Genomic DNA, 21413 nt, shown 5'->3' with positions numbered 1-21413 from the left:
TGTCTCTGGGAGATCCCATATCTATTGAAACATTCCCCCTCCCCCGCCCCCCTTTTTTTTTTTTTTTTTACTTCCAGCTGGTTTTGATTGTTTGCAGTTGTCTCTGATGGGTTTCCATGGATAGTCTTGGGATGGAGTAAGACTAGACAGTTAGTCTTGCACACATCCGGCCTGCGGGACCCTGCTGCCCGGTCCCTGAGCTCCTGGCCCGGGAGGCTCGACCCCGGCTCCTCCCCTGCTGTTCCACCTCCCCTGCAGCCTCAGCTCACTGCGCTGCCGGCCCAATGCTCTGGGCGACAGCGCAGCTGCAGAGCCGCAGCCTGACCTGGTGCTCTGTGCTGCATGGTGGCGTGGCTGGCTCCAGCCGGGCGGCACTGCTGCCTGTCCTGGTGCTCTGGACGGTGCAGCTGTAGCGCCGCCAGCCATAGGTGCTCCAGGCAGCGCGGTAAGGGGGCAGGGAGTGGGGGGGGGTCAGGGGGCGGGGTGTGTGGATGGGGTGGTTGGGGGGGGAACAGAGGGGTTGAATGGGGGCAGGGGTTCCAGGGGGGCAGTCAGGAAGAAGAGGGGGGTTGGATGGGGCTGCGGGGGCAGTCAGGGGCAGGGGTTCCGGGGGTGGCCAGGGGACAGGGGTGGTTGGATGGGGCAGAGGTCCCGGGGGGCGGAGTGGGGAGGGGGGGGGGGGGTGGGTGGGATGGTGGGGGGCAGTCAGGGATGGAGCATCTGGAGGCGGTCAGGGGACAGGGAGCGGGGGGTGGATGAGGCAGGAGTCCCAGGGGGGCTGTCAGAGGGCGGGAAGCAGGGGGGGTCAGTTAGGGGGTGGGGACCGGGACACGCCTGGTTGTTCGGGGAGGCACAGCCTCCCCTAACTGGCCCTCCATACAATTTTGGAAATCCGATGTGGCCCTCAGGCCAAAAAGTTTGCCCACCCCGCCTTAAATATTACTTGTACATACATCTTGCAATGATAATGAGTCTTCATAAGTTATGGATTTTCTGTAGATACTTCACTTTATGAATAAATACCCTGCAAGACATGTGTTTGGTGTAGTGAGTTTGTCAGGTATGAGACGAGTTGTTTGCAAAGAACAGGGGGCCCTTTGCCAAGTGGCCTCTGTGTCACATAGCCTTATGGACTTCAATCATGAACCATCTGGCCCTGTGTCCATTGGTTTCAGTGGGGCTACTCATGTGTTTAAGTGTTTTGCTGGATCAGGGCCAGGGTTCTTAGTCTTTTGCAAGATAGAGTCCTGTGTGTCTGGATGAATATAAACGTGTGTAATTTGAGTCTCAGTTTTGTGTGTGCAAACTGCAATTGTGCAGAACAGTTAGCTAGGTATCTAAGTCCTGAGTCAGCAGAACACTTAAGCATGTTCTTAAATTTAAACACCTGAATCTGGTGGTTAAAATTAAGCATGTGCTTAAATGTTTTGCTGAACTGGGACCCAAATTATCCCATTTGTGTGATATCTTTAACCACCTGATTAGCATCCACAAATGCTGCTTCTGTTCACAGATCTGATTGTGTCTGTATACGTGAACATTCATAAAAATGTAAGTGGAAAAATACTCTGGGAAAAACTTGCACAATTAAAAGGCTGCCTTTGAAAATTTGGCCCTACACTTTATTAGGACATTAAAAATAATCTGAATCTATAAGATTTACATCTTGATCCATCTTTGCAATGATTGCAATTATTTTTATGAACTTGGCACAGTAGAGCACTCTTACAGTATTTTTCCTAGTGGAGTCACATGCTGTGTAGTAGAGAAAAAAACCCTCTGCGATCAGTTCTGCTGTGGTTTCTGACCTTTAGAATGTCAACTGGCATCTCTTTCATGTCTTATATGTGTCTGAATATTGCTTGGCTGCTGTGTTTTGGTTTTCAGCACCTTTTTAATCAACAGAGTGAAGAGCTGGCAGAATGGGATAGTGGTGCTCATCCTGGTGATGACTTCCACTCAGCAGTTGCTTTTCACTCCAGGCTGACTTCCTTGACTTGCTCAGCATTCACTCCCTTTCATGGCTAGTTTGTCTAGTCTGAAGACAGCTGACCTTATTGTAAACTTCTGCTTTTGAAGGGGCAGGCTTTCTTATTACAATTCTAAGTCATCATTTAGCTTTGTCCTCTCTCTTTGATTGCCTGTATATTGCTCATACTTTGCTGCTCACAATCAATATGTTTTCATATAGTTAAATATTGTGCACAGTCCTGTCATCATATATTATTTACTACAGTGTAAAATATTTTTATTTATGTATTTTTAACAGGCTTAATCACTATGGATAACATACTGACCTTGGCCTGATGTCATTGATATCTGTGGATCTGTATAACACCTTTTGATCATTGCAACTCCTTGACAATGAATGGGAGGTCATGCAGTATGAGCCATCGGACCTCGGGTACTCCCCATGGTCCTGGGATGATCAACGGACAGCAAATTCCACCCATCAGAGTTCATGCAGGAACACCCTGCCCATCTTCAAATAGCAGCACCCCAAGCCCAGCTATTGGAAACTTGTCTACCAGCCTCCACTTGAAGATGCCCCTTGGAGGAGGAGTAGCTCCTCAGAGCAACATCACTGATAGTACCATCCACCTCCCTGCTTTAAGTCCCAGGAGACAAGTGGTTACAAATGGGAAGCCTTTATTCCAAGTCCCACAGCCTCCAGGGCTGCCAGCACCACAGTCTTTAAAACCGAAGCAGCAGGAGTTTGGGAACACCTTCTCCCCAAGCACAATTAAAGGTAGGAGCGATTTTCTAATGTTACTAGTACTATTTTTCTGATTATGATCCTTCCTTTGCTGCTATCTCATGTTTAACAGTATTGGACAAAAATTTAAATAGTTCATAGTTTGATTATTACCACAGGAGTTGAAATATCTAGTGATTGCCCAAAATTGTTGTGCAAAAAATGCCAGTGAGCATGTAATCAATGTTTTCTGACTTTGCTTTGCTACTGCAACGTCTTAGATCAACAAGTCCAGGTAGTAATTTTATTTGCTTTTGTAGCAAAGTTGTGCAAGTGCTACAGGAAAAATTCTATAGTGGATGTAAGAGCACAGCCTCCTATGAATGACTAACAACTGCTCATTGATGGAAGCAGCAATGTTGTCGATGTTTTTGAAGTAAGGGTGCTGCACAGTATGTAAAGCTCTTTACATACTTTGAAGGGCTACTGGCCACCGAGCACCCTTCAACCATGACTTACTGATTGGGAACCATTGTATGCGTCATTCTAACTAGTGACGCAAACCTCACAAGGTGTGGAGTTCAGTTCTGTTTGGATAGGCATTTGCTACTTCAGAGGCTTATCTGAACTACATGAAGCTCTGGAGTCTGCAAAACAAGGCTGGAACTGGGGGATTTGATTCAGGTTGGAAATAGTGAGTACCATTTTTAGATATTTTGGCACCTCCCCTTCCAGTCCTGGAAATGCAGAGAATTCCAGATTGAATGAAGGAAAAAAGTTAAACTTTTTCAAACATCGGGAAAAGTTTTTGGTCTGAGTGAAAGTTTGGGGGGTGGGGTATCCTGTTTATTCCAAGTTTGCTTCAGCTGTCTCTTGCTTTTCACAACTTTACTCTAAGTATGTGGCTGCAGTATTTGAGGGGTTTCTTGACTTTAATGAATATGCCATGTCTACATCTGCTCATAACAGGAATATTGGGCATACTGGATTTTTTTAAAAAAATTTCCCTGCTCTTTTAAATAAGGGATAAAGTGGGTTGAAAAGTCAGGATCTTTTCTTTGGCATGGAAGGAAAAGCAGAATGTTTTGGGCTACCTGGTATGTGAATTGCTTTTAGTAAAGTTATATATATAGGTGTTGGTGCTGAAGTCAAGAAAAGAAAACGGTAACAATCTACATTAAAAGATGCTTGCTCAAGGTACTAGTAGTTCTATAAAGGGTACATTTCTGTTTTGTAATTATGTTGCAAAAGTTCAAACAGAAATGTTATTCAAAATGGTACTCACCTTCTGTCTTATTAAGAGGAATGTTTTGTAATGCATTTGTGTATGGTAAGAATCCATAACATACAGTTTTTTTCTTATTCTCTGGATAAGAAAGGCAAGTCTGAACAGGCACTATTGTATGTCTCTTACTTTAGTTAAGTATTACCTTACTTCATTTGTGGCACTGATTGCATAATATGGCTACAAGTACAGTGTTAAGGCATCTAATAAAGAAAATATTGGACATCATGGGATTTTTCAGTACATAAAAATATTACGAAATAGACAGAATTTATTGTTAGATATGTGTATTTAACAGCACTTTGTGAACAATCAGTTTCACTTATTTATTTTTTTTAATCTACCCACGCTCTTCAAAAGGATATTCACTAGTAACCGCATCAGCAAAGCTGAAAGTGACACTTAAGAGGCAGCAGGCAGGAGTGGGCTGAGAGAAATGGATTAGGGCAGGAAGGATGAGAAGTGGGCCTGGGCCTGTTTGGTATTGCTTTGAGGCCTGCCTAAAAGACCATTTGAAATAGCAACAGGGAGTAGAAAAGTCTTATAATTCAAATAAATAATAATTACCAAAACTCCGGGATATATTATTTAAAGGGAGATCTCTCAGGAAAGTAAATTTGAAAAATGTACCATTTTCACATAATCAAGTTGACAACGTCCCTGTAAAGTGTAGTTATGCTCAGAAAAATGACTCAGTACAAATGGCATGTCATTACATAACATATCTGCTCCCTATGTCTTTTTCAGTTGATTGCTGTTTACTTTTCTGGCAAAAATAAATATTTTCTATATTTTTACTCCTCTTATCCCTACATTTACATAGTCAACAGTTATGTGAAAATAACCTGGATTTTGTTCTGGCCTGTACATCAGCTGTAGAATTGTTAACTAAGTTACATTTGCAGATTCTTTATGAATGGTAATAATGCAAGAACCAAAAATAAACAAGCGTGACTTTTATATCCCATGGTGAGATTGTAACACTGGAACTTAGAAAAAAAACCTTTCCATTTGGAAATGTCATAAAGTTGATCTTGAAATCATTGTGTGACCATAATCATGAAACCCACAATACTGTTTTTAGAGTTACTTCTCAGCATATAACCATACTGCAAGATTAGCCAATAATTGGCAACAGAATATTGTGTTCTCTATTTGAGAAGGAATTACCTCCACAGCTAACCATAACATAGTAGGATTTTAAAGGTAAGATCTCAGTAGAAAACTTATATTTGGGAATAGGGAGACTATTTTTATGCTTCAGTTCTGCCTCTTATGCTGTGTGTTAATTTCACATCCTGCATGTAAACTCCTGTCTAGAAACCTCTGTATCAGAAATGTAATTAATGCTCTTACATCTACTCTGTAACCTTCTTGAGAAGGAGCTATCTTTATTCTATTGGTAAAGCATCATATTTGTCTATGGCACTGTTTGTGGATGTTCAAAATGCTGCTGCAAAGATCATTCTCCTGGAACATCTCTATGACCATCTCACCCCCTTCTTTGCATCCCTCCACGGGCTGCCCCTTCTCCATTGCAACAAGCACAAACTACTTGTCTGCACTTTTGAGGCCTATAGCCCCAACCCACCTATTGTCTCTTACACTGTATTGAGATATTAACTGTCATCTTCATTCTACAAATGATGCCAGTCTTGACTGCCCGTTTTTATAATATTCTTACAAGCATCTCCATGCTTTCACCCATGCTTCCCCTAATGCATGGGAGGAGCTCATAGTAAATACTGAAAAAGACACTTAATTATTCTCCTTCAAATCCATCCTTAAAACTATGGAAGTTTTCAGTGATGCCTCCAAAAATCTCGATAATGATTAGGCAGCTGGTTTGCTGTGACCACTGTTGTCATGCTGACCAGTGTCAACTCATTGTTTCCTTGGGTTGCCCCACTCTGTTTTAGTTATCCACCTTTTGTCTGTAGTCTTACACTTAGATTGCAAATGCTTCAGGGTAGGAACTGCCTCTTTGTTGCATGTTTGTACGATAGTAGCACCTAAAGATGCCTATTAGGGTCTGAATCAAAGCCCATTGACTTCACTGGGCTTTGGATAAAGCCCGTAGTATTTTTATTGTAGTGACAGTTTTTGAACTAGAAGGAAATATACACATAGTTTATCACCAGCCCAATTCAAAGCACCATCAAGACACTAGCTCAGAAGGAACACAAAGAATGTGGTCATACCACCACTGCTCTGAATAGCGTCATGGTTTTCTTTGGTCTGACAATTTTTATAATTTTTTGTTAGAGAATTTTATTAGAGTATACTGAATTTGAAGAGTAAAGTGACATAAAGGCCTATTCTGGGTAGGATTTTCAAAAGTGTTCAGCTTTAGGGCTATCTCTAATGCCACTGAGTAGTAAAAACTCCCATTGACTAATAAAAACAGAGTTAGGCCAGAGTGTTTTTGAAAATGCTCTCCAATGAATTTGGTTAGATGATGAGAAACGGGAGTCTTAATATTCAAAACAGTGAGGGGATTTAGTTTACGCATCTTCCATTAGAATTAACCCCTGGCCAGCTTTGAAAATCTCAACTAGATACTTAATTTTTGTTGTTAACTTGGGCAAACCCAGGGCCTGCACCACTGAAGACAATGATAAAACTTCCCCTTATCTTAATGGAAGCTCAGTATCGAGCCCTCTGTCTTTAAACTCCAACAGCATCCGCCTTTTACTAATAAGTGGTTGATGTAGTCATGGCTAAGACTTTCAGCAGCTCTGAAAACCAAGAGTCACTCACAGCTCACTGAAAGCAGCATTTAGGGCACAAACAGTGCTTCATTGTGGGACAAACAAGTAAAAGAACTAGCTGTACACAGTGCTGCTCAAAGGAGTTCAATTTTCATAAATTCCGTGCTTGGAACCTCCTGTTCTTGGAGTCCCACTGGGCTTACAGTCGTCAGAATGAGGTGGTATGTGAGCCCTATTCTGGCCTGGTAAACGGACCTGTGTCTTTAAGGGGATAGTCTTATCTTTTCATGTTCCAAGCTACAGTCCCACAAGTACTCAAACTCAACAATGCCTCAATAAAATTATTGAGAAGATGCGAAGGTGAGACAGAAATCTTCTTAGTCATGAATTTGCGCATTGATGCACTCAGATATCACGTGGCAAAAAATAAAAATCTCTCTGAAGATTATGAATATTTAAAGAAAGGGTCTATAACGTCAAATGACTTTGCAGTTTTTCTTGCAATGCTGGTGAAAACTTTGCCGATTACAAATTTAGGGCTGGATTTTCCAATCCAGTAAGGCCAGCACAAAGTGGCCTTAAAGCAGCAAAAGATGGCTCATGGAGAATTCTCCCCAAGTAGGGAAACTCTTTGCTGGCATACAGTTGATGAAGGTGGCTGCTCTGCTGCTACACCATCCACCCCTCCTATCCCCAGTGTAAGAGGAAAGAGGGGGTGCATAAGGGGCATGGCATGGGCAGGACAAGAAGGGGAGGGAGTGTGTCAGAGTGGTGTTCTAATCTACTACATCCAGTCCTCTAGGGATCTTATGCCAGTGGCATAAGTTTGAGCTGCCCTGTGCAGCAATACCTTGCACAAGTGCTGAGCATGTCTGAATCAGGGAGTTGCAACCAGCTTCTTGTGGCCATCACACTGAATGTAGTGGAGAATCAGCGCTTTGGAATCAAATCTGAACTTCAATCACACCAAAAAAACTCTGTAGAAATCAATGTAGTTGAAGTACAGGGAGGTAACAGAAGCTTGAATCTGGCCTTTAGAGTGTGACTTTGGAAATATTTGAGATACGTTATAAAAAATCATCCAGGTACACTTGTTAGTAAAACTACCAAACTGGAGCCATTTAAAAAAAAAAGTGCACATTTAACACATTGTGCTTTAATTTACACAGCCACATAACCTCCAGCAAAGGCCTCTTCCATCTATAATTCCTGTGATTCCAACAAGCACTAAGCTTGACACATCTGACAGAATAATAGAATATCGAGGTTGGAAGGGACCTCAGGAGGTCATCTAGTCCAACCCCCTGCTCAAAGCAGGACCAATACCCAACTAAATCATCCCAGCCAGGGCTTTGTCAAGCCTGATCTTAAAAACCTCTAAGGAAGGAGATTCTACCACCTCCCTAGGTAACCCATTCCAGGGCTTCACCACCCTCCTAGTGAAAAAGTTTTTCCTAATATCCAACCTAAACCTCACCCACTGCAACTTGAGACCATTACTCCTCATTCTGTCATCTGGTACCACTGAGAACAGTCTAGCTCCATCCTCTTTGGAACCCCCTTTCAGGTAGTTGAAAGCAGCTATCAAATCCCCCCTCATTCTTCTCTTCTGCAGACTAAACAATCCCAGTTCCCTCAGCCTCTCCTCATAAGTCATGTGCTCAAGCCCCCTAATCATTTTTGTTGCCCTCCGCTGGACTCTTTCCAATTTTTCCACATCCTTCTTGTAGTGTGGGGCCCAAAACTGGACACACTACTCCAGATGAGGCCTCACCAATGTCGAATAGAGGGGAATGATCACGTCCCTCGATCTGCTGGCAATGCCCCTACTTATACAGCCCAAAATGCCGTTAGCCTTCTTGGCAACAAGGGCACACTGTTGACTCATATCCAGCTTCTCATCCACTGTAACCCCTAGATCCTTTTCTGCAGAACTGCTGCCTAGCCATTCGGTCTCTAATCTGTAGCAGTGCATGGGATTCTTCCATCCTAAGTGCAGGACTCTGCACTTGTCCTTGTTGAACCTCATCAGATTTCTTTTGGCCCAATCCTCTAATTTGTCTAGGTCCCTCTGTATCCTATCCCTACCCTCCAGTGTATCTACCACTCCTCCCAGTTTAGTGTCATCTGCCAACTTGCTGAAGGTGCAATCCATGCCATCCTCCAGATCATTAATGAAGATATTGAACAAAACCAGCCCCAAGACCGACCCTTGGGGCACTCCGCTTGATACCGGCTGCCAACTAGACATGGAGCCATTGATCACTACACGTTGAGCCCGACGATCTAGTCAGCTTTCTATCCACCTTATAGTTCATTCATCCAGCCCATACTCCTTTAACTTGCCGGCAAGAATACTGTGGGAGACCGTATCAAAAGCTTTGCTAAAGTCAAGGAATAACACATCCACTGCTTTCCTCTCATCCCCAGAGCCAGTTATCTCGTCATAGAAGGCAATTAGGTTAGTCAGGCATGACTTGCCCTTGGTGAATCCATGCTGACTGTTCCTGATCACTTTCCTCTCCTCGAAGTGCTTCAGAATTGATTACTTGAGGACCTGCTCCATGATTTTTCCAGGGACTGAGGTGAGGCTGATTGGCCTGTAGTTCCCTGGATCCTCCTCCTTCCCTTTTTTAAAGATGGGCACTACGTTAGCCTTTTTCCAGTCATCCGGGACTCCCCCAATCGCCATGAGTTTTCAAAGATAATGGCCAATGGCTCTGCAATCACATCCGCCAGTGCCTTTAGCACTCTTGGATGCAGTGGATCCGGCCGCATAGACTTGTGCTCATCCAGCTTTTCTAAATAGTCCTGAACCACTTCTTTCTCCACAGAGGGCTGGTCACCTCCTCCCCAGGCTGTGCCTAGTGCAGCAGTCTGGGAGCTGATCTTGTTCGTGAAGACAGGCAAAAAAAGCATTGAGTACATTAGCTTTTTCCACATCCTCTGTCACTAGGTTGCCTCCCTCATTCAGTAAGGGGCCCACACTTTCCTTGACTTTCTTCTTGTTACTAACATACCTGAAGAAACCCTTCTTGATACTCTTAACATCTCTTGCTAGCTGCAACTCCAAGTGTGATTTGGCCTTCCTGATTTCACTCCTGCATGCCTGAGCAATATTTTTATACTCCTCCCTGGTCATTTGTCCAATCTTCCACTTCTTGTAAGCTTCTTTTTTGTGTTTAAGATCAGCAAGGATTTCACATTTATACCAAGCTGGTCGCCTGCCATATTTTCTGTTCTTTCTACACATCATGATGGTTTGTTCCTGCAACCTCAATAAGGATTCTTTAAAATACAGCCAGCTCTTCTGGAGTCCTTTCCCCCTCATGTTATTCTCCCAGGGGATCCTGCCCATCAGTTCCCTGAGGGAGTCAAAGTCTGCTTTTCTGGAGTCCAGGGTCCATATTCTGCTGCTCTCCTTTCTTCCTTGTGGATTTGTGGGTTTGATTTCTGTAGTACTTTTTGCTGAAAACTGTGTGCAATAAAGTGGGACATGCTTGATACATGAGGTCATTAAGGGACTGTTTCCATGAACGATTAGACCACGACAAGCTGGGATGCCAATCTGCCCCATACTAGCCTTCTGTGGTCTAACTGTCTCTGTTCTCTCTGCTGATGCATGGTAACAGTTCATGAGAGTACTTTGATCTAGTCGGTCACAATTCAGGGCAACTGCATCTATATTTCCCCTCAGTGGTTCAGCAAGGGCAGCCACTCTCAGGCTTTTGGCTCCCCAGCTGTTGCCTTTCTTGTGTGCAGACCCTTTCTCTCCTCTGACTGGGTTATCTCTAGGTTGAATGGTTCCCTGCCTTTACTGTGTTATTCCCAACAAAAGACAGGCTTCCTAAACAGGCTTGCTTGCTTTCTTTTCAGAGATTAATAACAGAGTGATAACTAATAGTTATAAGTTATCACATGGCATTTCCTATACAAGCAGTACAGAGACAACATATTAAAAACAATGAAAGCATGTACACACATGCTAATAAGCTTACCAGAGATCACCCCAACTTTAACATGGGCTCTGGCAGGTGATTAGTCATTCAAACTCCACCAAAGGGGTCTCTTCTAAGGTCACAAGTTAATAGCTGATAGCCGAAGGAATTACATTAGCACCCAAAGTTACATACAATCTCAAAATACTACATAAACAACTGTATTTTTAATACAATGGACCCCAAAGTTATTACATCTAATTCAATAAGGTTTAACTTAATTCCATCAGGTTTATCCAGGATATTGTCAGTCTGTGACCAGCTCATAACACTCTAACGAACTGTTAATACGTGTCAGCAAAGTGCACATGAACAGTTAGACTGTGGCAGGCTGTTGTGGGGTAGATTTACACCCCAGTTTACTGCAGACTAATTGTTCATGCAGACAAGCCCTAAGACTCTTCCTCACTGTAAAAAAAAAAAAAATTGTCAATCATGCCAAGGTTTTTGGACTAGCTGTGGAAAAAGGAGCAGCTCTCAAACTGTTAAGCTGTGTGAGAACTGTGAACTTAGTCAGTAAGGATCATTTGTCCCTAGTTGTCAACAAAGGCTTGTTTTACCAGGAAGAATAACCGCACAGGTTTGAGAGGAGTGTTATGTGCAAAAGCGTTAATCAGTAAGCAGCTTGAGCCACATTCAAAATCTTTTACAGAGTTATTTTGCTCTTTAGTACTGTTGTTTTTATGTGTTAGTTGGCACAATCTGAAAAAGAAGTTCATCAGTATGCTGTAGAGCTCCTTACATGGAAAGCTTAATGCGGTCTTACTTTTTTTCCAGTTGTTCTCTTTAATCAGTTTTCAACAGTTTATAAGCCTGATTATTGACAATGTTTAAGCAGCAGTGAAGTGATTAAATGATACTGATCTTAGTTTGTATCCACATACTTCAGCAGACTTGACGTGGTTAAAAAAACAAAACTAGACTTGATCACAAGGAGATCACAAATGGGGAATTCTGGCAGTTGGTTGGGAGATGCATTTGAAGACAACAGAAAGAGGCCTGGGTGAATTCTTCAACCAGATTTGGCTTTTGCCAAAAGAACACAATTTAGTGCATGAAACTTTCAGAGCTTAATTACAACAAAATATACAATAGTATTTGTATGGATTGGTAAAGATGCTGGAAAAAATATATGGTGGGGCTTGGCATACTGCAGATAGAGTGTATTTGAGGTATATTTCCCCTGATTTCCATTTAAGCTGTACTGGGTACATTATTGTTGCAAGAGGTTCCTTTGGCAGAGGATGTTTCAGAATGCAATTTATTTTGCATTTGTCATACTTCAAATTTAATTCAACTATTGAGACACCTTGAGCATAAAAAATGTATTTGATGTGCAGTTTTTCAAGTATATTGTCACACAATACCCAAGTGAATCCCAGGAGTCATTTTTGAGGAGTCTAAAAGAAATGATCTCAAGTATGAACTTCTGGTTCTTTTTGTTGTTGTTTGGTTGTTTGTTTTAAATTAAAGAAAATGTGAACAGACAAGGAAACTAGCAAACACATAGTCACACACATACAAAAGGCCCCAGGCAACTTACAAACATCCCTCAAGAGTATTAGGCCTTGTGCCAAAATGGATCTACTTTTATATTGGAACTCTAAAATCCCTCAAGAGTATTAGGCATAATTCCAGCACTTATCCATTCTATGTTAGAATTTAATTTAACTCCTGTTATATTCAATCCCTCACCCTTTTTTCCGGTGCTTTGTAGGTTATGGCAATTAGGTTTTAAAAAAAATTTTTTAGATAAATCACATGTATCCAAAATACAGTGTAGCAGAAAAGTCCAATCAGACAAAACACATATCTGCAAACTCCTGAGGCCAAATTCTACTGTTACAGTGGTGCAACCCAACTGAAGGCAGAGGGTGTTGTTCAGCACTGTCCTACGCCACTTTGGGCAGGTTACAGCAGTGAAAAGTACCTGAGGACTCTGATCTGCAGGAAGCCTGCAGCTGGCTAATGAAGCCCCCAAAGTTGGCATGACTGGCTATTGAGGAGGCATGAGCAGGCTGCAAGGGGGAATGATCTGCTGATTCAGCAAATTCTATAGGCAGCTCTCAGTGGTGGGGTTCTTAAAGAGCACTGGTTGTAAATTAGCAATGCCCTCCCCAGTATAATCTCTGGAGAATGATGACAATTCAGATGCCAGCTGCTCTCTCCTGGGGCTCAGCAGCTCTCACTGGTGCAGGGATGTGGATGGGTGTATATGTATTTTACATCCCTCTACACTACAAAGGGTGACTCAAGCGCACTGGGTTTACACTAGTGTGACAGAGAGGAAAAACTGGCTCCTTAAGTTTAAACATTTTTTTAAAACCCAGATAAAAACACAGCAAACAAAAACAACGCTCAACCAACTATTTATCTTATTTCATTAGCCTTATTTGAGAATCTCCACATTAGCAAGTGATTTTCAGTTCTGCTTTTTCTCCAATAGGTGGCAACACCAATGTCTGTGTTCATACAGGAGGTACACATTTTAACTGTCCTTCAATTGGCTGCAGTTTAGAACTGGTGTATCTGCAAATTCTTGAAATCACTATAATATCTACCTAAAAGGTAGCAAGGTCTAATGTAGCGGGCACCAGACAAGGACTCCGACATGTGTCCTATTCCCTGCTCTGCTATAGACTTGCTGTGTAACCTGGGTAAGTAACTTAACATCTCTGGGCCTCAGTTTCCTCATTTATAAATTGGGGATAATATGACTCCTCCACATTTTTAAAGCACTTTGAGATCTTTGGATGAAAAGCATTATATTAACACAAAGTATTATTAAGTACATTTCAGGGCTGCATTTTCACAGGAAAAGGAAATAGGTGCACATGCTACTCACAAGGGCATTGTGCGCCAAATAATTAAAAATTCGGCACCAAAAAAAATAAAAATTCTGCACACAATATTTTAAAATTCTGCAAATGTTATTTGTCAAATAAATGTGGAGGCTCCAGCATGGCATTGGGGAGCACAGGCCACTGGTCGCACAGAGATGGGAAATCACTGTGCAGCTCCCCCGGGACATGGACTCAGCAGTGAGGCTACACCCAACCCTGACATAACTCAAGGACTGGGCCTGCCCCAGAAACACCCAAGGGCCTTGCCCATCTGTGCCAGGTGCACCCAGTGTGGGCAGGTAGGCTCAGCAAGGCAGGATCCAAGTGTGGAGGGGCTTAGTGTGGAGGCATCCAGGTATGGGTTGAGGGTTTTGTGTGGGGCAACCTGAGTGCAGGTGGCTCAGTGGGGGATCTGGGCGCAGGGGGATCTGGATGCACAGGGGCATGTTGGGGGGTTCTGGGTGCAACAGTAATGGGACTCTGGGGTGGGGGTCCAGGTGAAGGTGGCTGGGGCACAGTGGGGGGGTCTGGTTGTGGGTGGGAAAGAGCTCAGAAGGGGGTCTGGGTGTGGGGGGCTCAGTGGGGGTCCAGATACTGGGGAACTGGAGCTCAGCGGGGTGGGGATCTGGGTGCAGATGGCTCGTCGGGGTGGTCCAGTTGCAGGGGGTGGGGCTCAGCAGAGAGGTTTTGAGTGGGGGGGGTGAGACTTGGCGGGTGGGTCTGGGTATGAGGGGGTCTGGATGCATGGGAGTTGGGCAGATGGGGGAGCATCTCCCCTGTACAGGGATCCCTCCCCCTGCAGCTGAGGAGCCATGGGTGCAGGAAGCAGGAGTGGGGAGGGGGGAGACTTTGCAGAGCTTGCTGCAGCTGGGGGGAGAAATCTGGGGGGGGGGTCTGACCCAGCCCTGGATGTTGTACAGGGGAAGAGGAAGTTCCGTCTTCCCTAACGCAGCGAGGACTAGCAGCTGAGCCCAGCGCCGGGTAGGAGTCACCAGCCAGGTCTTCCCCAGTCTTGCCTCCTGCCCCACAGTGATTTACCTCTCTGCAGGCTGCCCTAGGCCCCCAAAACATATTGCTGGGAAGGGTCATGTGACTGCTCTTGTATTTTCCCTTTGCTTCCCTGTCAGAGAGTCATTTTTCTGCAGGGAAGAAAAGAAATCTGGGGGAGACATAAATTCTGTGCATGAGCAGCGGCACATAATTCCACCAGGAGTAACGTGCAAAAAATGCATAATTAGGCATGTGTGCATCCCAACTGAGTAACTGGGTGTCCACTAGGCAATTTTGTGCACAATTACCCAGATGTGTGCAAATGCAGGTTTTTGAAAGCCACTTTTGTACTCACTTGTATTGTGCCTTCCTTGGACAATTTCTGTTTATTTAGCTATATTATACCATGTTCTTCACCATGGTATCTCAGTGCTTTATTTGGTCCTCATTGTCACCACCATGTTTGGAGAAGATAGAGGGAAGGAATCCCAGGTTTCCCAGCTATTGCCTTTGCTTCAGCTGTTCTTAATAGGAAGTAAAGAGGAGCCATTCTTGCTACAGCTGCTTTGTGCCTGAAGTGCAAATATGGCCTTCCAGAGTTCTCATGTTTGCAAAATCATTCAGATGGTAGCAGTGCAAATGAGAACAAAATTTGGTCCAAAAATGTGGGCCGACCTGATAGGCTAAGAGGTACATTCTCTATTCAATACAGTAACTCCTGACTTAACATTGTAGTTATGTTCCTGAAAAATGCGACTTTAAGTGAAATGATGTTAAGCGAATCCAGTTTCCCCAATCCAATTTATGTACTGTTACATAAATAATATGGTGATGGGTGTGATGCAAATGCTTATAGTAAATAATTAAATCAGAAGCTTATTTTCTTTTGTACAATGAGCAAAAGTTTTACAACTGCTGTAAAAATTAAGTTTTCAAATACAAAGTTATGTTCTGGTTAGTGTATTCCCTTAACAGCGCTGAAAAATGAACTGCAGCAGCAAAATGCATTTGATATCTTTTATCTCCGTTGCTGAATTTGTTGGACAAATAAAATGATGACAAAAATGTTCTTAACTTTTGACACTTTTATGTGCAAAATTGCTAGCATGTGATGAAACTGTGATACTTCTCTGCGATGGCACTTTTAAGGCATCTAAGTTTGATACGCCCTTTCCCACCCCTGGACCATGGGCAAGACTGCTCCAGATGATGTCCTTATTGACCACTTTGCCTTTGACCATATTTTACAGTAATATTGCAAATCCTATTCTTTTCTTTACTGAAGTGAAGTCCAGATAGTCCTAAAGAGGACAAATGGGTGAGGCAGTCATTTATTTAATCAATATGCAACATATATTGGTACATACACTTCGAAAATTAGCCACTGCATATACATAGGCAATGACTAAAATACAGTACATGGTGATCTGTACAGTGGAGTGGAGTCAGGACATATATATGAAAGTTACACATTTTTCCTTGAGGAACTTGGAAAGCTTCAAAAAGCTAAGATGCAGCTGCAGTTTGTACTAACCCGTAAGCCCCACTCATCTAGGTCCACTGTGTTTTGTAAATCAATATGAAATTATGTGGAAAGATGAGCTACGATTTATTTTCTCCTCTTTGCTGTCAGGAATAAAGACCGAGTCATATAATTTCTATTTATTTATTTCTGCTTCTTATGCCACGATATAGCCCAGGACCTTCAAGAAAGCAAACTTGACTTGATAGCTGTTTTCCTAACAATAAAAGTTGTGAACACTGCTTCTTTTCTACTGATTTCATATCAGTGTTCTTGCCAGCAAACAAAATCTCTGGTTCATTGTAAATTAACCTAATGCACAAAAATGCCAGGAGGAAGAGGTACAGGTGGTTAGGGTAATATCTTTTAATGGACCAACTTCTGTTGGTGAGAGAGAGAAACTTTTGAGCTTATACAGAGCTCTTCTTCTGTGTAACTTAAGCTCAAAAGTTTGTCTCTCACCAATAGAAGTTGTCCATTAAAAGATATTACTCCACCCATCTTGTCTCCCTAATAGCCTGGGACCAACATGGCTATGACAACACTGTAAAGGAGGAAGAGGTCTTTGTTTATCAAAATGTAAGTAAGAGTACGTCTTCACTACCTGCCGGATCGGCAGGCAGTGATCAATCCAGCGGGGATCAATTTATCACGTCTAGTCTACGTGATAAATCAACCCCCCGAGCGCTCTCCCGTCGACTCCTGTACTCCACCGCCACGAGGGGCGCAGGCGGAGTCGACGGGGGAGCAGCAGCAGTCGACTCACCACGGTGAAGACACCACGGAAAGTCGATCTAAGTATGTCGACTTCAGCTATGTTATTCACGTAGCTGAAGTTGCGTAACTTAGATTGATCCCCTCCCCTAGTGTAGACCAGGGCTAATAGTGTTATGATGCTCTCATCCTCATCCTTTGTATCTGTTATAAACAACAGTGTATTTGAAGGAAAAGAGACAATGGCAGGAGTCCAGCTGGTCTGTGTGAAGATAGATACTTCTATGCTCACTTTCATAATGATCATTTGCAGTGCTTAGGGAAGACAGAACCATTGTATCTTACTGCTATTTGGTTAACTGACAGACATAACCCCCTGCCCCCCAGCACTTCCATCTTCATTTATTGTCCTTTAGGCCCAAAATGTTCCATTGCAGGCTCAAATAATATAAAAATTTAGGGAGAAATATTCAAAATTCTGGTCATATGTTTCAATTATAAAAAATGCCCATGCACACAAGTAACAAGTTTGCATAAGCATATGGAAAGTACTTGAATGTGAAAAGATACATTTATATACTGTCCGTATATGCACTCTCAATCAACTGTGTGCTTGTGCAACATATGCAATTAGCTTGTTTGTACATGCAACCAGCTGTGTGGCTGTGCATATACATTTTTGTGGGTGAACCATAGACCTCAAGTTTTGAAAAAAATCTCCTTTACTGTTTAGACCCAATCACGGGACAAACATGTAGGAAGGCACTCCCTATCTCCAAAATTATAGTGTAAAAAGATAGGACTTCATCATCAATGGAACTACTGAAAGAGTAAGGTATGCCTCATTGTGACTAAGGATGATGGAGCCCAGCTCATAGAGTGCCTAATAAACACACCTGGGTAGCTATTTGTTTAATTAATTTAACCTCAACTAAGGAGTGTCACTAAAACAGTCAGGTACATTAGCTTTCTGTTAGACAAGTAGGTTAATCACATGTAATGTTTGTCAATTTCAAACATTTATAGTGTGCAGTGAATAGAAACCTATTGTGGTACTCTCGTTTATTTCCTTAAAGCTAAATGATATACATCCAAGAGAGAAAAATAATTTCTAAGACACCGAATTAGTGATGCTTTTTCTAGTGTCCTAACTGTCCAAATACCAGTCCTGCTTCAACACACATCACAGTTCATGATGAAAGTTAAATGGAACAAATCCCAACACAGAACAGGGTAATTGCTCCTGAAAGAAATTTTTCTCTCTGATCATCTTGTCACAAAGGCTTTCAAAAGTGCCTTTTTGTGAAAAGGCAGCAGCGGTAAAATTGACCCATATTCTGTTTCAGGCTATTAGTGTGTCAAATGGTTAGGCCAAGCAGGGATGGATTTTCTGCAAACTCAGGAGAAGAGAGACTTTAAACACTGATTTCCTCTATCGTGCTGTATCTGTTGGAGTGACCAGATAAAACCTGAATTGGGATCTTTATCGTAAGAAAAAACTTTCACTTCCTCTAGCTAGAGTAGCAGTTCTTAGCAATTGGAAGTTTATGACCCAAACGCATGTTGTGTCATAAGGGGCCACACACCAGCTCAGAGCTTCAAAACCCCCGGAGCACTACAGCTCACTTGGAGGCAAGGGCAGGAGGCGGAACGAGAATCTTTCTGCCTAACCTCTCCTTCCTTGTTGCTGTGGTTGCTCTCTCTGCCCCTTCCCTTCCTTTCCCCCTCTCCACCTAACACAGACGGGCTTATTATTCCCACCATTCCCACACTTTGAGGTGCTGTGGACTTGCCTTCTCTAGGCTTCGAAGCAGCATCTTCCAGCTTCGAGAGCTAAGTACCGTGCAACTCAGCAGTACACCCAGCTCACCAGCAACACCAGCTCCCTCCCCACACCTCTTTTGATCTACATGCCACAAAATGGCGGAAAATTTTTCCTGCGACTCATACTATCACAGTGAATTACAAATGTCAATTAGAAATAAAGGCTGCAACATTCTAAATCAGGCCCACAAATACAAAGGTAAAATAATAAAACATACAGGCTTAAATTAGAAATGCAGCACAATAGATTTCCCTGTTTTTTTTGTTGAAGTCTCATGAACTTTCCATTTCCTCCCTGCCATATTTTCCTCATGTTCAGACAATCAGGAAATTCATATCCTCCTTCTCTTCCTGATCCTAAAAGATATACTTCTAGGGCTAAATTCTGCTTTTGGATGCAACTTCCTGGTTACAAGAATTGCACTACAGTAATTTTTAAAAGAAATTGGCCCCTGAATGGATTAAAACACTAAATGAACTAAAACGAACACATCCAGAGAGCCTAATTGATCACAGATTAATTTTTCCATTAATTTGAGTGGCTTTGCCTAGATCCAGGAACGTGGAAGAAGAATTCTTCCATTGATCCAGCTACATCTACAGTGTGGGGGTTAGGTTGACCTAACTGTGTCACACAGGGTGGGAAATTTTACACAGTCCTCAACAGTGTAGCTTGGTCGACCTAAGTTTTAGCTGTAGGCCTGAGTTACCCCTGATTTTACACTAGCAAGAAAGGAGCAACAGTTCCATAGTGTAAACTACAACTTAGTTTCTGCACAAGCTTGAGACAAAAGCCATATTTTCTTTTATATTTATTCTACGTGGGAACAATGAATTTTTAAAAAAGCTTTTAAGGTGGCACACAAAGTATCTACGGGGTGAGATTTCCAAAAACACTCGCTCTGCTCCCATTGAAGTTAATATTTTTAAGACTGACTTCAGTAGGTGCAGAGTCAGGCCTAGTCTGAGTGCTTTGAAAAGCCTACCCATGCAACTTTACAATATACATTTTTCAAGGTAGACCTTTTCTGTAGACTACAGGTAAGATTTTCAGAAGCCTTTAGGTGGCTTTCAATGGGATTTTGATACCTAAGGGACGCTAGTGCTTTCAACATTTTTACCTCCTGGCTCAACAGTGTCCTTTCAAATCCTTTTATTTAAACATATGATGTAGAAAACTGAAAATAAATGAAAGACTTTATTAGTTCATCTTAGAGGTTTTACTTACAAGGGTAAAAAAGGAGTCTATATTCTTACTGTGGAGACATTTTAAAGAAGCCAGAATGATCTTTTAGCATTCACCTGAGTTCATGTTGTATTCAATATCAGTGCAGGATAGTCTTCTCCACTCTCTGACATTAACAATGGGAAATTTACTTTGGCAGCCAAGAATAGTGAATAGCCATATTAAAGTATACCTTGTTATATCCTATTCTGACATCTCTAAAGCCTGGTTTCTAAGAACAGTTTCAGCTGCAATGTAACTGATCTACAGTGTATATTTATTGAAGATTACTGTTGGAACATGTATTAATCTGCAGTTGCTTTGCAAACTACAGCTAATCAATTGTAACTATTCTCTCATTAATCAGCATTCTCAGAACATATAGTGCTTTAAAAAAAATCAACTTAACGCTAGTGTCTTTATTAATTAGCACTGGTTCAGTTTAATAAGATCTGCAGTATTTCTTGTTAACCTTTGACCACTTTTGGCAGCACTGAGAGGACTTGCAGGTATTTGTTTAAAGTGCATAGCATGAAGGTCACCTACCTTTCAAGGAACAGGAAAGATGTTTTAAAAATCTAATTAAGATGCAAAAACTTATGCTTCAGTCCTAGCAAACAGACTGAAGAACATTATTACCTAGATATATTAGCAGTTAACAGATAATGTTCAGAATTTTAGACCTGATCCTCTTTGCAGACTCTATCAATGAGTCCCATCTATTTTTTATCACTAGAAGCAGAGCTTTTGACAGAGTGACCTGGCAGTTCTTCAAAGATACTGTAGATACCTTTGGTTTAGGCCCACATTTAGATTTTCGTCTTACAGTCCAACCCACCCGCTACTGTGAGAGTAAACGGATATTGATCAGAAAAACTCCCCCTTAGAGAGAGACACCAATGATGCCAATTATAATATCTTTTTTATTTTTGCTGTGGTAATGGAGTCATTCACCCAATGGATCAGAAATAATCCTCATATAAATGGAATTACAATAGGAAACAGGGAAAACAAGTTAGTTTTATATGCAGATGATGTCATGATATTTGTTATAAATCCAGCTCACATGTTACCCAAATTTCAAGACAAAATTGCAAAGTCTGGGAAAGTGTCAGGATTTAAAATAAATTACAAGTCAGAACTCCTGATTTATAAGTGTGCCCTCTGATCTACAGAATGATATAAAAGATAAATGTAAATACAAATGGGTAACTACTCAATAAGATCCTGGGAATATACATTTCTAAAAGATGGCAAGACTTATGTAAAATTAATCACACTCCTTTGGTTTAAGAAAATCAAAACAGATCTGGGAAATTGGTCCAAATATGAAACTTTATGCAAAACTGTGGCAGCTTAAATGAATATATTACTCGAAATTAATTCTCTTTTCCAAAGGAAGTCTCTGAGATCAGTGTCAATCCATGATAACCAAATTGATTTGGTTAAATAACAAACCCAGAGTTGAGCAACCTAGGCTATGCCTGCACTGCAAAGCAATATCCACTATGCCAAATCTCAGAGCCTGGGTCAACTGACATGGCCTCACAGAGCTCAGCCTGCGGCACTCAAAATAGCAGTGTAGATGTTCCTGCTCGGGCTGGAG

This window comes from Terrapene carolina, unplaced genomic scaffold (genome assembly GCF_002925995.2).
Source record: "Terrapene carolina triunguis isolate 2854851 unplaced genomic scaffold, T_m_triunguis-2.0 Scaffold113, whole genome shotgun sequence".
In the NCBI taxonomy this organism is placed as follows: Eukaryota; Metazoa; Chordata; order Testudines; family Emydidae; genus Terrapene; species Terrapene triunguis.
The sequence above is the reverse complement of the archived record's forward strand: the minus strand, read 5'-3'. Positions refer to the sequence as shown.